This window comes from Cheilinus undulatus, linkage group 11 (assembly GCF_018320785.1).
Source record: "Cheilinus undulatus linkage group 11, ASM1832078v1, whole genome shotgun sequence".
Taxonomy (NCBI): Eukaryota; Metazoa; Chordata; class Actinopteri; order Labriformes; family Labridae; genus Cheilinus; species Cheilinus undulatus.
Window position 1 is genome coordinate 43,742,459 of NC_054875.1, and position 13,684 is coordinate 43,756,142.

General features: G+C 38.7%; 1 protein-coding gene across 5 annotated transcripts in view; it reads left to right on the forward strand.

Moving 5' to 3' along the window:
- kcng1 (potassium voltage-gated channel, subfamily G, member 1) overlaps positions 1 to 13,684 on the forward strand; it is an 88,100-nt gene that overhangs the window by 46,501 nt on the left and 27,915 nt on the right. The window contains exon 1 of one of the 5 annotated variants that reach the window (XM_041798440.1): positions 8,171 to 8,295. The exons of the other annotated variants lie outside the window; for them this stretch is intronic. The gene's annotated coding sequence lies outside the window, so the exon portion shown is untranslated. Of the gene's footprint in view, positions 1 to 8,170; positions 8,296 to 13,684 lie in introns of those variants that run through there. 5 annotated transcript variants of the gene reach the window in all.

Consider the following 13,684-nt stretch of genomic DNA (forward strand, 5'->3'; position numbering starts at 1 on the left):
CAACAGCAGAATAATGCTGCCACCTTTTCAAAGTATTTTTAAATTCTCCAAGTCTGGTGAAAACTCAATTGGTCACTCACTCGCCATATTTGACCGTTGAATAGTACAAAATGCCAAATAACTCCACTCTGTACCATTTAGAGTTAAAAGAACCAAAATTATGGCATAGCTGTGAACAATGTAATGTATTACTCCTTGCACGGGGGCTTTTGCTGGTCTTTCACCTAACAACTTTCCAGCAATTTGTAAGTCCCAGACAAAATTCTAAAGTTGGAGTAAAATCCTGAGAGCACAACTTTAGCTGCTCAACTTTAGCATCTTTAAAGTTGCTTCCTCTCAGGATCTCAGTCGTAAGGTGGTCATTAAACTTGATCCGAGCAGTTTTATGGCAGCCTTTCCTCAGCCTTGCCATAACAACAGTATCAAACATGTTTGATACTGTTGTTAAGTCTTTAGTCTGGTTTTATGCAAATTGTTTTTTCATTAATGCTAATGTCATTCACAACCAATGGCAACCAGTGTTGTACGTAAGCCCATTAAGGGGGCTTTCACACTAGGCCCAGTTGTTTCAAACCGCGCTGTGGTTTTTTAAGATGCCGGCAACATTGCTCTAAGTATCTACACACGTACATGTAGCTCAGAGGATTAAATGGACCCACACTGTGCAGATACAGCTGTTTATGAGGTGACAGGAGCCCTATTTTGCCATTGCACCTTATCTCCAATTTGTTTTTATCCAGAGGTGAGTCTTGACAAACCATTCGTTGACTTGATTCTGATGATTTCCGCCTTGTATTGTGGCAAAATGTGAACAAACTAACCTTGCAAAGCAGATGAATACGCTCATTCTGTGTTTCTCACTGGCAAATCCATCTTGCAAAGCTCCCGTCTGAACCGTTTGGGGCTGGTTAGTAAGTGACAAGATCAATCAGGAGTAAGAGGCAGTACTTCATGCATGGCGGAGTTGTGACCTAAGCAAGCAGCAACAAGAGTCCGGTGTAGTTATGGCGGAAGACATTAGCGTGGATGCTGCTGAAGCGCCAGTTTCATCAGAACTTGGCGATATTTCTTCATTAAAAGAAGAACAAAACAGCAGTGAGTTGTTTTCTTTTCAAAAACCACAAAAGTCGTGTACTGACATGACAGTTGCCATGGTTCACGCTATGCAGCTCTCTGTGGAGTTTACTGCTCTGTAGCGGCGCAGCTCAGTTATGGCTACGTCACATGTTTTGTTGCTCTGATTGGCCTGTAAAGACGTGACAGACAGAACGTTCATCCAATCACCATCAAAGTGTTTTTTCAAAGCCTCTGCCCTCCTAAACACCGTCTATGGAAAGTTTTCATCGATCTGGCATGTTAGGTTATGTCCAGGATAGTTATTCTGTTGTTGCTGTGATTTGCAAAATTGCTTTGATGTTTTTTTTTATTTTCCTTTCATTTCTTCTCTATGTAAATGATTTAATAAGATAACTGGTCTCTATAACTTCCACTAAAGTTGTTGTTGTGGTTTTCACATGCATGATGGGAAATTATTTTAAAAGGAATCTTATTCTAGTCTTTTAGGTAGTGACCCCCAGTCTTTGCAAAATCTTAGTCTGTGAATAAAAACTTGCTGACATATTGTCTCTAGATGTGAGAGGGTCTGAATTGTCTGTCTTTTCAGATTCTTTTAACCCTTTAACTCCTGAGCCTCTGGACACATTCTTATTTTAACTATAAATGGCACAGAAAGTGTCTTGTAAGTGCTTTTGCCCATTATTCTAGAGTACTTTAATATCTGGCAGTTGTGTACAATGTAATGCATGTTTAAAAAGTGTTTTTTTTTTTTACTGTTTAAATTAAAACTGAGTTTCTGGGCTCTTATCTTATTTTAACCATAAAAGGCCCAGAAAATGTCCTGTGAGTACGTGCTTTTGCCCATTTTTCCACAATACTTAGAACTTTTAATATATGGCAGTTATTTACATATTACTGCATGTTAAGTGTTTTAACAGTTTAAAATGAAGAAACACAAAAACAGGGGAACTTTATGCTAGAATCTTAGTGGGAAAAGGGGAAATTACAGAAATAACCGCATGCTGGCTGCACAGTTTTTTAGCTTTCAGAAACTGTTTGAATTTTTCCGATAGCACAAACGGTCATGCAATTGTGGTCATGTAAAGTGTGCTTCAACAGCACGTCGTCGTCGACGCACTAGGAGTAAAAGGGTTAAAAGTCAGAGTGTTAAATGTGTAAACTCGGTAAGCATCAGCATTCAAGCATTTTTGATTGTGAGCTAGCATGCTATGGGAATACTCTGTCATGGTTTATTTCTCTCCTTGACTTGGTTATTCTTATTTTATCACAGCACTGCAGCCCCAATAAGGAAGGACATGGATGATAGCATGTCTTCTATATTTGATATGAGACATCTGGACATGATCAAATATCATAAAGTTGCCACTGTGGCCTGGATAAGCTCAGTATAAAACACACTGACATGCAGCCAACGGTACAGATAAAGAATAATCATTTAGATGTCTTTGTTTTGCAAAGAAGACATATTTTATTGCTAAATATAAAATTCGCCTTTCAGAATTTAAACTCAAATGTGGTAGGTTTATTAAGATGATATTAGTACCACAAAGATTTCTCCCTCTGTTTCATGTCTGTCTGTGGAGGAAGTATTGTGTCTGTGTTGTATTCTCATTCTCAGTGTCATTATCTTCAATAGCCTTTAGTCAGCCAGCTGGAAAACAGCTCTGCTTTAAAACATAACAGCTCACAGGAATTACACGCTTCCTTTTCTCTCCAATACATCTCTCTATGAAAACAAACACTGTAGGTTCATGGCTCGTACAATAATAAGGATTTTTGTAAACACACCACATTAGTCATGCACTTTTTTTGTTTTGTTTTTTTTCTTCCTCATCTCTCTATTATAAGTCATAACAGCGTTGAAGTGAAAGTAATAGACTGAGATTGAGTTTTCATGTTTGTTTATTCGTGCAGTTTCCATTCTGTTCAGGACAGAGAGATCGATACGGGGATAATAGACCTAAACACAGGGAGCACAGGGTTTATGCTGGGCTCAGTGGAATAAATGCAGACATGCAATGAATACTGAAATGCTGTCCAAACGTTATCCATCGGGGGCCACATACAGAAATATATAAGGATGGTGGGGCCACTTTCATATACTTCACCCTGATATTAAAGTAAGTAAAACCTATCTATTGTAGGATAAGATATACTGAGAGATTGTAAAATGGCTAGTTGATGGCTGAAAAGGCAAATATCCAATCATTTTTAAGGAGGCCAGTCAGATTTCAGAGGGTCGACTCTGGCTACCACTGGCTCCGCCCCTGGAACATCAATTGTGCCTCTGTCTGCTGCTTCAATCCATTAGGCCATTATAAATCAAGATCTTTATTATTTTGGTTGGCAATATGTTTACTATTTATAGTGTTGTCTCAATTTAGTTTTTAAAAAACAGCACAAAAACATGTTGTCAAAATGTTTGTTTACAGTGTTTGGTAGCACTGCCTTGTCCTAAAACTAAGAAGAATAATACAGTCTTGCACAAGCATCATGCTCTGTTGAGGGCCATATTTCATGTAATTTAATGAATTTTCAGGGGGGCAATCAAAAATGGGCTGTGGGCCACATTTGGCCCCTGGGCCATAGTTTGGACACCCCTGTGCTAGCAGCAGCCTTATTTTGCATCACAACACAGCACATGCATTTAAACCAGTCATGGCTGTGTGAACAACGTTGGTAAAGGCATAGGCTTAGTTGGTATATTAAACATGAGCAACTGCAATAATTTTATGTAGACAAAGGCAGGATTCTCTACCTGATGACCAAAGTTGAGGAGGAAATGTGATAGAAAATGTAACAAAAACTGACAATACAGTCATGGAACTTTCCATAACTGTGAGTGAATGCTTCAGATTGACACAAGAATCTGTTCTGGCATGGACTTTATCGACCTGAAGGATGATTGACTTTTCATTGGTGATTTTAAGGTGTGCTGCAGTTATTTGAAGCCACATAGCATCAGTTCTCTAATTCAACCAGTCTGTTCTGTTCTGCACATGTCTTGGCTTCATTCTATACAACAGGAGTAGACAGCAAGACATTGTCCATATTTATAAATAATCTATGGCTCAGTCTTTCTGGGAATGCCTTGAGGCTTGTATCAGTGAGTAGTTCAATAATAATCCCAGATCAGGAACTGAGAATGTAGTGATCTGTGGGTGTCAGGGGCTCTAATTAAAAGGACCTGGCCCGTGCAGTGCAAATGATTGTTCTGTCTGCTGAGAGGTGTGTTCGTAAAGTTTCCTTGATTTGACTCACCAGAGGGCGCCTCTCATAGTGAGATACTGAGCAAGATTTTACAAGAGAAACGCTGCTTATATTTAATTTTTTATTCATTTTTTATACTTTTACATTTAAGGTGGTACTTACTCTTCCTGTAAACATGATAAATGAAATATGCTGTATTGTACTCTATATACAGATCATGCTACAGATATATTGTGATGAATGAAAGCAAAGGCAAAAATACAGTGACAACAATAATTAAACATAAAACACTGTTCTTCATGCAGGGTTAACACGGTAGAGAAAATATACAGTGTTATACATATGGGCCCTATTCTACAGATAGATTATAAATCCAGGGCATAAAACATATTTACAATAACTATAATGACAATAGAAAATTAAAAACACAACAAAAATGGTATTAAAATCATTTTAATCAAAGAAGTATTTACACAAGAATGACAAAAACACTAAACGCCCATGTCATACAGTACGTGATAATGTTATCATGAGACTGTTATTTATAGTTTTGGCACCAATTTATTTTACAACAATAAAAATTGAAGTCCTGTGTACCCAGGATTGGGTAATTTATTTTTCGATTTATCTAAAGCTGCAGTAAAAATCATAAACATAAAAGTATTGGAACTGAAATGTGCAAAGTATTTGTGCAATTTAGACAATGTGCTGTGGCAGAAGTTGCCATAAATTTGTGGAGAGATCATTCCTCTCAAAAGCATCTGTCCTATGAAGCTGGTGTGGTTTTTAAGCTTCAGTACATTTTAATATGATCATTTATGAATAACAGTGGTTTTATATTTTTGAAATATTTGGTAAGCAATGCACTATTTCAGTCGCACTTTTTTCTGTTGCATTTTTAAATTTTATAATTGTTTTACTTTTCAATGTGAATAATTTATAGATTAAGACCTCCATGGGAATCTAAGTGAACAATTACTCTTCCTCGGTTACACACATTGAAACAACATAAAATATGCAATATAATTAATAATGATATAGCAGCTCTGTTATGAAAAACCCAGGGCAAAACAAGGAACAATAAAGTATGGCAGTATTAGTTTGAAAAAACAAGACAAGGGTTTGGTGAACACATTTATTTAAATCTGTATTTATTAATTTAAAACAACAATAGCTCTAACCAGAAGTGCGCATGCTGTGTCTTCTCTATAAGACTGGCTACACATGAGATTTTTAAAATGTGGGAGACCACTGATATAAGGACAGTTTCAACTGATTTTAACTGAATTATCCTCCAATTTAAACTTACAAAGCAGATGGATTTGCCAGCCTCCTTATACCGGTGCTACTTGATACTTTTTAAAAGGTGCCAGTGTCTAAATGGTGCCTTTTAAGAAAAAAACAAGTGTTTTAAAAGTTGCTAGCTGAGTAAAAGCTGTCTAGGAATTGTAAGTGATTCAGAAATAAAATGCCAATCAAACACTGAAGTCAAGGAAACAGGTTTAACTTCTGCACATAACATATTTCCTTTGGACTGACGTGGATCATGTTGGGGTGGCAATGTGCTGAAATGAAACAACAAAATCTGTGTTGTAATTCAGTACAGTAGGTATCAGATGTGTTGGTACCATATTTTCAATAATCATCCCTAGTCATCAGGTAAATCCATCCTACAAAGCTCCAATTTACGTTTGTGCTAAACTGCAAAGTGTTCCAACCAATCAGTGTCATTTAAGGAGATCAAGGCGGTAGCTAAGGGTGGGGTTTAGTTGTATGGAAAACTGATGGCAGTGGCTGCTGCTAGTGCAGCAATTAGCTTGGATGTAGCTATAGTACAGTGGTAGTTTTATCAAAACTGAACCCAGTTTCTGAATGAAATAAAGAGCAAAAACATCACTGGAAGCTATTCACAATGGAAAAGATGTTTTCATGTGTCTGCCTACCTGCTTCGGCATGAGTTTGTGATCGTTATGGGGGAAGCAGTTAGTAATATGAGTGGTTGTATACAGTGGCCACTGGTGGAGTGATTAGCTAAGATGTAGACACAGTGTCAGTTTTGTAAGGCCAGGGCAATATTTCTTCATTAAAACAAGAGCAAAGATCCAGACTGAATGCTTTTCAGGATGGAAACAGATGGTTTTGCTTTGCTTCCAGTTTGCTTTGGCATGAGTTATTGTTACAGATGGGGTCTTCCAGTGTATCCTGTGGCGGCTGCCGTGGTAGCTGTTAGCTCAGATGTAGCTGTAGTATAGCGTCAGTTTAATCAGAACTGGATCACATTTCTTCATTTTTTAATTATATATTTATCTTAGAGATATTTTGGGCTTTCCATACCCTCGTTTTTAGACAAGCAGACAGTGAATAGAGTCAGAAACCGGGGTGAGAGAATGAAGGAGAGACATGCCGGAAAAGAGCTACAAGCCAGACTTGAACCTGGACTGCCCAGGCACTTTGGCTGCAACCATACCACCAGACCATCCACACCCCACATTTATTTATCAAAACAGGAGTGAAGAGCCACACCAAAACCTTGTCTTGGTAGAGAAACCAGTTTTGCACATCTCCCAACCAGCTTGGGCATGACTTTTATTCACCAAGAAGCTCCACTGTTCACACACTTGGTAGCATTTACCTGTAGAACTCATTTTGTCTTTTTGTTCTGATTGGCTGTAATGATTGTGACGGACAGAATATTTGTCCAATCAACTTCGGAGAATTTCTGCAAAGTCCTGCCCTATCCCAAACACTTTGTATGGGCGGGTTCCCAGATGAATGTGAAATACATCCATGCTGTTGATGTCTTAAACAGACTATCTGGCTTGTCAGGTAGCCTCTGAATGCAAACTCCAGACAGTTCAGCCATATTACACTGCGGGGCCACACATCTTCTGTTTAAAGAATTTCACAGTGGCCAGTCCACTGATTTGAGATTTCACAGAAGCTCAGAAAATCAGATATGGATGACAGTTGATGTTGTCAGCTGCCTGTCCTGGCTTGCGTCCTGGTTTGCAGCAAAAGAAAAAGAGAGATAAGCTGAGTGAAATCTTGCCTCCTCTCAGCTCGGGGCACAGTTATTTTGTTTGCTGCTACGTTTTATGTCAAATTTAAGTGTATTAGACCTGCTTGCTGTGCTTACTCTCACAGGCTATTGCAGATATTCAATTGGAGGAAGACTGAACTTGAATCTTCTGATTTGGGATTGGAAAGTTTCTAAATTTGGGATCATCTGGACAGATCAGTTTTGACATGAGTCGACCTACTCCTAAAATTGTGCCTACAATTGAAAAGTGTGTAGCCAGACCAAGAAGAATATTTGCTAAGCTTTGGTATCATAAAAGATAAACTAATTTATTTGATTGTTACAGGGGAAAAAATTGTTTAATTCATAAGGAATCATAACAAACATTGTTTGCTCTGTCGGTAATAAACACTCTCTGTATGCCTGCCTTCTTATCATCATAACTTATAATAGCATTTCCCACCAGTTGTCTAAAATTGGACACCCGGGTGAGTCTTAACCAGCCTACAGCAGCCCTCTCCTCCCCTCTTCCCTCCCCCATCAGATGGGCTATCCACCATACACATCCAAACCTCTGTGTGAATGTACAATCAAAGGAGACGGAGATCATTCCCATTTAAAGGTGGAGGGGAAGAACGGCTCTATAGATGGTTGCCATGGAATTCTTTCAAAAGCTTTCAGTTTAATGGCACACCCACTTCTGATGTCAGTGCTAGAGGAAGGAAGAGAAGGGGGAGGGAGAGGAGTTGATAGAGAGGAAGGGGGAGATGAGGGCAAAGGGAAGGAGGGAGAGGAGGGCAGGGAAGGGGGGCAGCCTGTTGCTCATGATCGGCGAGCATACTCCTCGTACTCCACGAGCAGAGACAGAGCTGAGTCAAAGCAGGCAGCAGCGGCTGACGACAGATGAACACATTTCATATTTTCCCTCATGTGCGTTCGCCTCGCCGCTTTGAGCAAACTGACTCCAGAGGAACTGATCCAGGAGCACAGTGAGTACTTTTACTTTTATTTTACTATATTTGTGTATTCAAACTCGACTCTTTTTTTCTAATATATCAAGGAAGACATCTTTTTATGTTGTGGTTACACTTTTGAGACTTTGTCATGCTGCACAGCGTCTTTTTAACGTAAGAAGTTGTAAATAAAAGTGACATTTTCAGCAGCTGGTTTCCAAGGACAGATGATAAGAGAGATGCAAGGGTGACTAAGTTCTAATGCAGATCTCAGTCTTTAGTTTTACGGTGAAATAGACAATACTTTTTCTGCCGTTGCATGCAAAGGCAGACATTCTTTAATATGCATGTGCAAACACGTACCTATTTTAAAACACCATTGAATACATTTAAAAACATCATATACTCAATCATAGTCTGGTTACATTGACAAACTTCTAACAAACTAGAGCTACTGCCTGATGGTTATACGACTCTGCAAGGTGAAGGTACAGTGGCAGGTCAAGTAGAAGGGCTGAAGTGGGTTTATAGTACTGGGATGACTGGGAAGATCCTGAGACTGAATGACTTCAGTCTTCTACCTCCAACCCTCAAAATCTAACCAATTTACCATTGTGTCAAAGTGGACATTTCTGCAAAGATTGAGGGGAATCTCTCATTTTTTTATTTAGATATTGGGTTCACAAGCAAGAGATAAACATGGGGGCCAATGATCTTGACTAGATATTTGTTCAGGGGTAAGGTATGAACATGAGGCCTGGGAATGTTGACCCTTGCACTATATCACGTTAATGCTAATACATTCATTTTTGAGTCAGTGTATATTTTTCACAAAGTTGTAAAGAAAATCCCTCAAAGCATTTTTGGGATATGATTAACAAGAAAAGGATGAACATCAGGCCCAATGATCCTGACCTTATGACATTCTATATCAAATCAATTAATGCTTGAGTCAGAGTGGATATCTGCGCAAAGGTTGAATATAATCTTTTAAATCATTCTTGAAATATTGTGTAAGAAAGAAAGGGATGGACATGAGCCCCAGTGATTGTGGCGTTTGACCAAAATGCAATCACTTCATCATCGAGCCAGACTGGATATTACTGCAAAGTTTGAATGTCATCCGTAAATGCATTTTGGCCAGTAATCTCACGTTGTAGTTTGCTTAAGCATTCATTAAGGCAACATTACATGTTTGGCGTCAGGCTTCGACTTAATTGCAGATTTTTACAAACAGAATTTGAGGAGTGACACTATAACAGCTTAAACCCCCAGTCTGGACCAACAGATGGATGCTGGGGTGGAGGTGGGTTGCAACGAGAGCAAAGTGTTGAATCAGGGAAGGGCAGGCAAATTGCAGAGCAGAGGAAGAGACTGGAAATCTTTCAGCCTAAATTAGGCCACTAATTTAGGAGAATGTGATTTGATTAAGATGCATGTCAGGTGTGAATCATTGCACTCCAGATTATCGACGGAAATAACTTGCCAGCTTTGTTTCATTTTTGAGATATTGCATTAAGAAGCAAAGCATATATGTGAGGATCAGTGATTTTGACATCCAAAATCTTACAAGTTCATTTTGTGTCAGAGTGGATATTTTTGGAAAATTTCAAGACAGTCATTCAAAAGATTCTTTAGAGGTCGCTTTCAGAAGCAAGGGATGAACATGAGGCCCACTGATCCTGACCCTTGACCTACACCAGCAAAGTCTAGTCAGTTCATCTTTAAATCAGAAGGGATATCTCTGCAAAGTTTGTATACAATCCATAATTGAATTCTTGAGATAAAGGATAAAGGGTTAACCCTTTATGACCGACCATAGAAGGCAAAAATGAAAATAGAATGAAATTGAGCTCAATTTGCAAAAAGACAGCATGTTTATTAAAAGTAAACTATTTAAAGCAGTGAAATAACATTTCTAAGAGTGCCAGATACTTTTAAGCATACATATGTTTGCAGAAGACCATGTTGAAACAGTAACAAGTTTGACCCGGACCTGCAAGAAAATGATGGGATAGGTTTTGTGCAGACAAATCGTCATCATACGTCACGATGTACATGTAAAGTAGGAAGTGCTGTGAAAGGCAGCAGCCTGGATTATATTACAGTAGTTTGTTTTTTATGTTTGTGCTTTTTACTACATTTCTGGAAGGAAACAGTACTATGGGACACATTGAATGTGTGATATATTAGTGTTACTCTTCCAGTTTTATATTGCAAAAGAACTATTTCTCTATCTCATATGGTTGCAATTCTACCTGCAGTTAAAGATATAAATGCATTGGGAGTGCCAGCACTCCCAAAGGTCTTAAAGGGTTTTAAGAAGTAAGAGGTGAACATGAGGCCCAGTTATCCTGACCTTGGACCTAAAATCTGCAGCATCTTGACAGTTTATCATTAGTTGGAGTGGAAATAACTGCAAAGGTTGAATATAATCCTTTGAAAATGTTTTAAGCTATTGCACAAGGAAGCAAGGGATGAACATGAGGCCACTGGTCCTGACCTAATCCAGCAACCTCCATAATCCGATCAATTCATCCTTGAGTCAGAGTGGATTTAACGGCAAAGGTTGACTATAACCCCTTGAATCCTTATTAAAGGGATACTTCAACATTTTGGCAAATTCGTCCATTACCATAATTCCTATAGTCTTAGTAATAGGTTTGTTACCTTCAGTTGTCGGTGCAAGCTGTTTTTAGATCGGCCGCTGCAGAGTTCGGACCTGCTGTGCCAACTCAATGTAAGCAGACGGTATTCTGGCTTTCCCTCATCAAACTCATCAAATACACAATCCAACAACTCCAAAATGCTCTCGTGGACAAGTTGTGACCTGCACATTCACCATGCTATGAAATAATAACATATAATTATGTAACATTACGACGCATGAAGCAAATACTCTGAACTATTTCTTGAGTAAACCACTGGGCGGAGTGACACAGTGCCGCAGCCATGCCTGGAGTGTAGTTCTGGCTTTGCATTTAGCTTTAAAACGTCTCTGTCTTGTAATGTTCCGTGATTATTTTATAGCATGGTGAATGTACAGGTCACAACTTGTCCACGAGAGCGTTGTTGTTGGATTGTGTATTTGATGAGTTTGATAGGAAAGCTGGAATACCGTCTGCTTATATTGAGTTGGCACAGCAGGTCCGAACTCGGCAGCGGCCGATCTAAAAACAGCTTGCGCCGACAACTGAAGGTAACAAACCTATTACTAGGACTATAGGAATTATGACAATGGACGAACTTGCCAAAATGTTGAAGTATCCCTTTAACTTATTGCATAAGGAGGCAAGGAATGAAGGTGAGGCCCATTGGTCCTGACCTTAAACAACCTCCAAACTCCAGTCAATTAATCTGTGAGTCAAAGTAGATTTTTTGCAATATTTTAAGCAAATATTTTAAAACGTTCCTGAGATATTGCTTTTAGAAGCAAGTGAGAAACATGAGGCCCACTGATCCTGATCTTCGACCTAAAAGGTCCTGCAAAATCAGTCTTTTTTTGAGTCATGGTGTGTATTTTTGCAAAATCTTTATACAATCCATAATAGAATTCTTGAGATAATGGGTTAAGAAGTAAGGGATGAACATGCAATCTAATAATCATGACCTTTGACCTATGGCATCCACAATTTTAATTAGTTCATTCATATGCCATATGTTCAAAGTTTGGAGAAAATTCTCAGTGTTTTGAGATACTGTGGGCGTAAATGGAAAACCTAACAGCATGATACTCCGAGCCCTTGCAGTCGTCTATGTGACTGCATAAAAAGGCACAATAGAGCTACATTTAAACAAGGCAGCATGTAGTCAAAATAAATACTGAATGTTAAATAAAAATATGAAGTGATATCTGCAGTGGAAGAAAGCCACTTTATAGTGTGCTTACCGATTCAATCTTTTTTCTTTTATTCAGTTTCAAAAAAATATTTTTAAAGCCCTTAAATGTCCTAATACTGCAACAATAACAAGCAAGACAACAGTGTGCTCATCAGTCAAAAATCTATTCCTATTCTTATCCAAATTTAGCTCATTAAATGTGTCCTCCATGCTCTACTTTAGAGAGATGTATATCCTCTACAGACACATCTACATGTCTTTAACAGATGACTGATTTGCATACTGGATACTCTGAACGTACACCATGGTAACAAGGCAGCAGCTACATTACAGCTTCATATGAACTGTCATTACTGATGTGTTATCTGCCATGAGGTCCAGGGATAAATCCTGTGATTGTATGTGTGACGAGGCAGCTGAAATTGCAGCCACTTTTTATAAATCAAATTCGTAAGTGAAAATCGATGTGAGAGAAACTTTGGAATCCAAGAGCCACTTGAAGTCCTCAAACAGTGAATCACAGCTGAAGTTAATGTTGCAGTGAATGTCCTGCTCAGCACATGGTCTCGCTCCGAACATGATGTTAGATCACCATCTGAATAATGTGATTATGAGTCCGCACATCTGCAAACGCCTCTCTAGGATTTAGGATCAGTGATATATGACGGGCCATACATCATCCTCTCTCCCTCCTCCAGGTAATTGTGACGGTAATGAGATGAACTAATGACTTTTTCCCGTTTTAACAGCTAATAGTGGCTGTCTGATTCTCCCCCACGCAAACCAAAAAGGAGCCATGCAAACTAATTATAATCCGCTATTCCCAGACGTCTTTATGTGTAAGGTATGTGAGGTATGATGTGTTTATTCTGAAGTGTCATTAGAGCAGTTCCAAGACTCAAAGTCTCACTGGCGACATTATTTCCCTGAGCAACGTGGGTACACAAAGGGATCTTCAGTCAGAGCTCAGATTCAATATAAATCAGACACAAACTGAGCGACGGATGTGCTTAGAAAGTTTAAGTAGGCTAAAGTTCTCTCTTTCTTTCTGCAGGTTCTTGAAACTTTGGCACCTGGGAATTTGCTCCATTTTTTAAAATTACACTGGAGCTCTGTACCTTCTTATATCAAGACTTTAATCAGTCTGAAATAAAAGTAATAGTTCCAGTGTGACATTTAGAAGACCTCCAATATAACCTAAAATGCAGTCTCATAAGTCAGCTAGCACACCATGCACACTGGCGTATGGATGGCATGTCTTCATCAACTTCTGTTATTCCAAAGTCAAGCCAAAATAACCGTAGAAGCTACATGGTGCATAAATTACATATTTCTTTAGAAGAAGATGGCAGTTGCAACAGCAAAGCCCGTTCTGCTAACTGAAGAACACATAAAACAGGTCATCAACTACATTTGAACAAGGGCCAGCTGTTTCCTAGACAGGCACTTTAGCGGCCAAATAAAGAAAAAACTAAAGAAATTTTTGAAATGGTTTAATTAACATATTTTTGTCTAAATATTTTAGTTTATTTGGAATGTACATAATTTTCTTAATCTGACACACTAGATGGATTGGAAGCTTCAA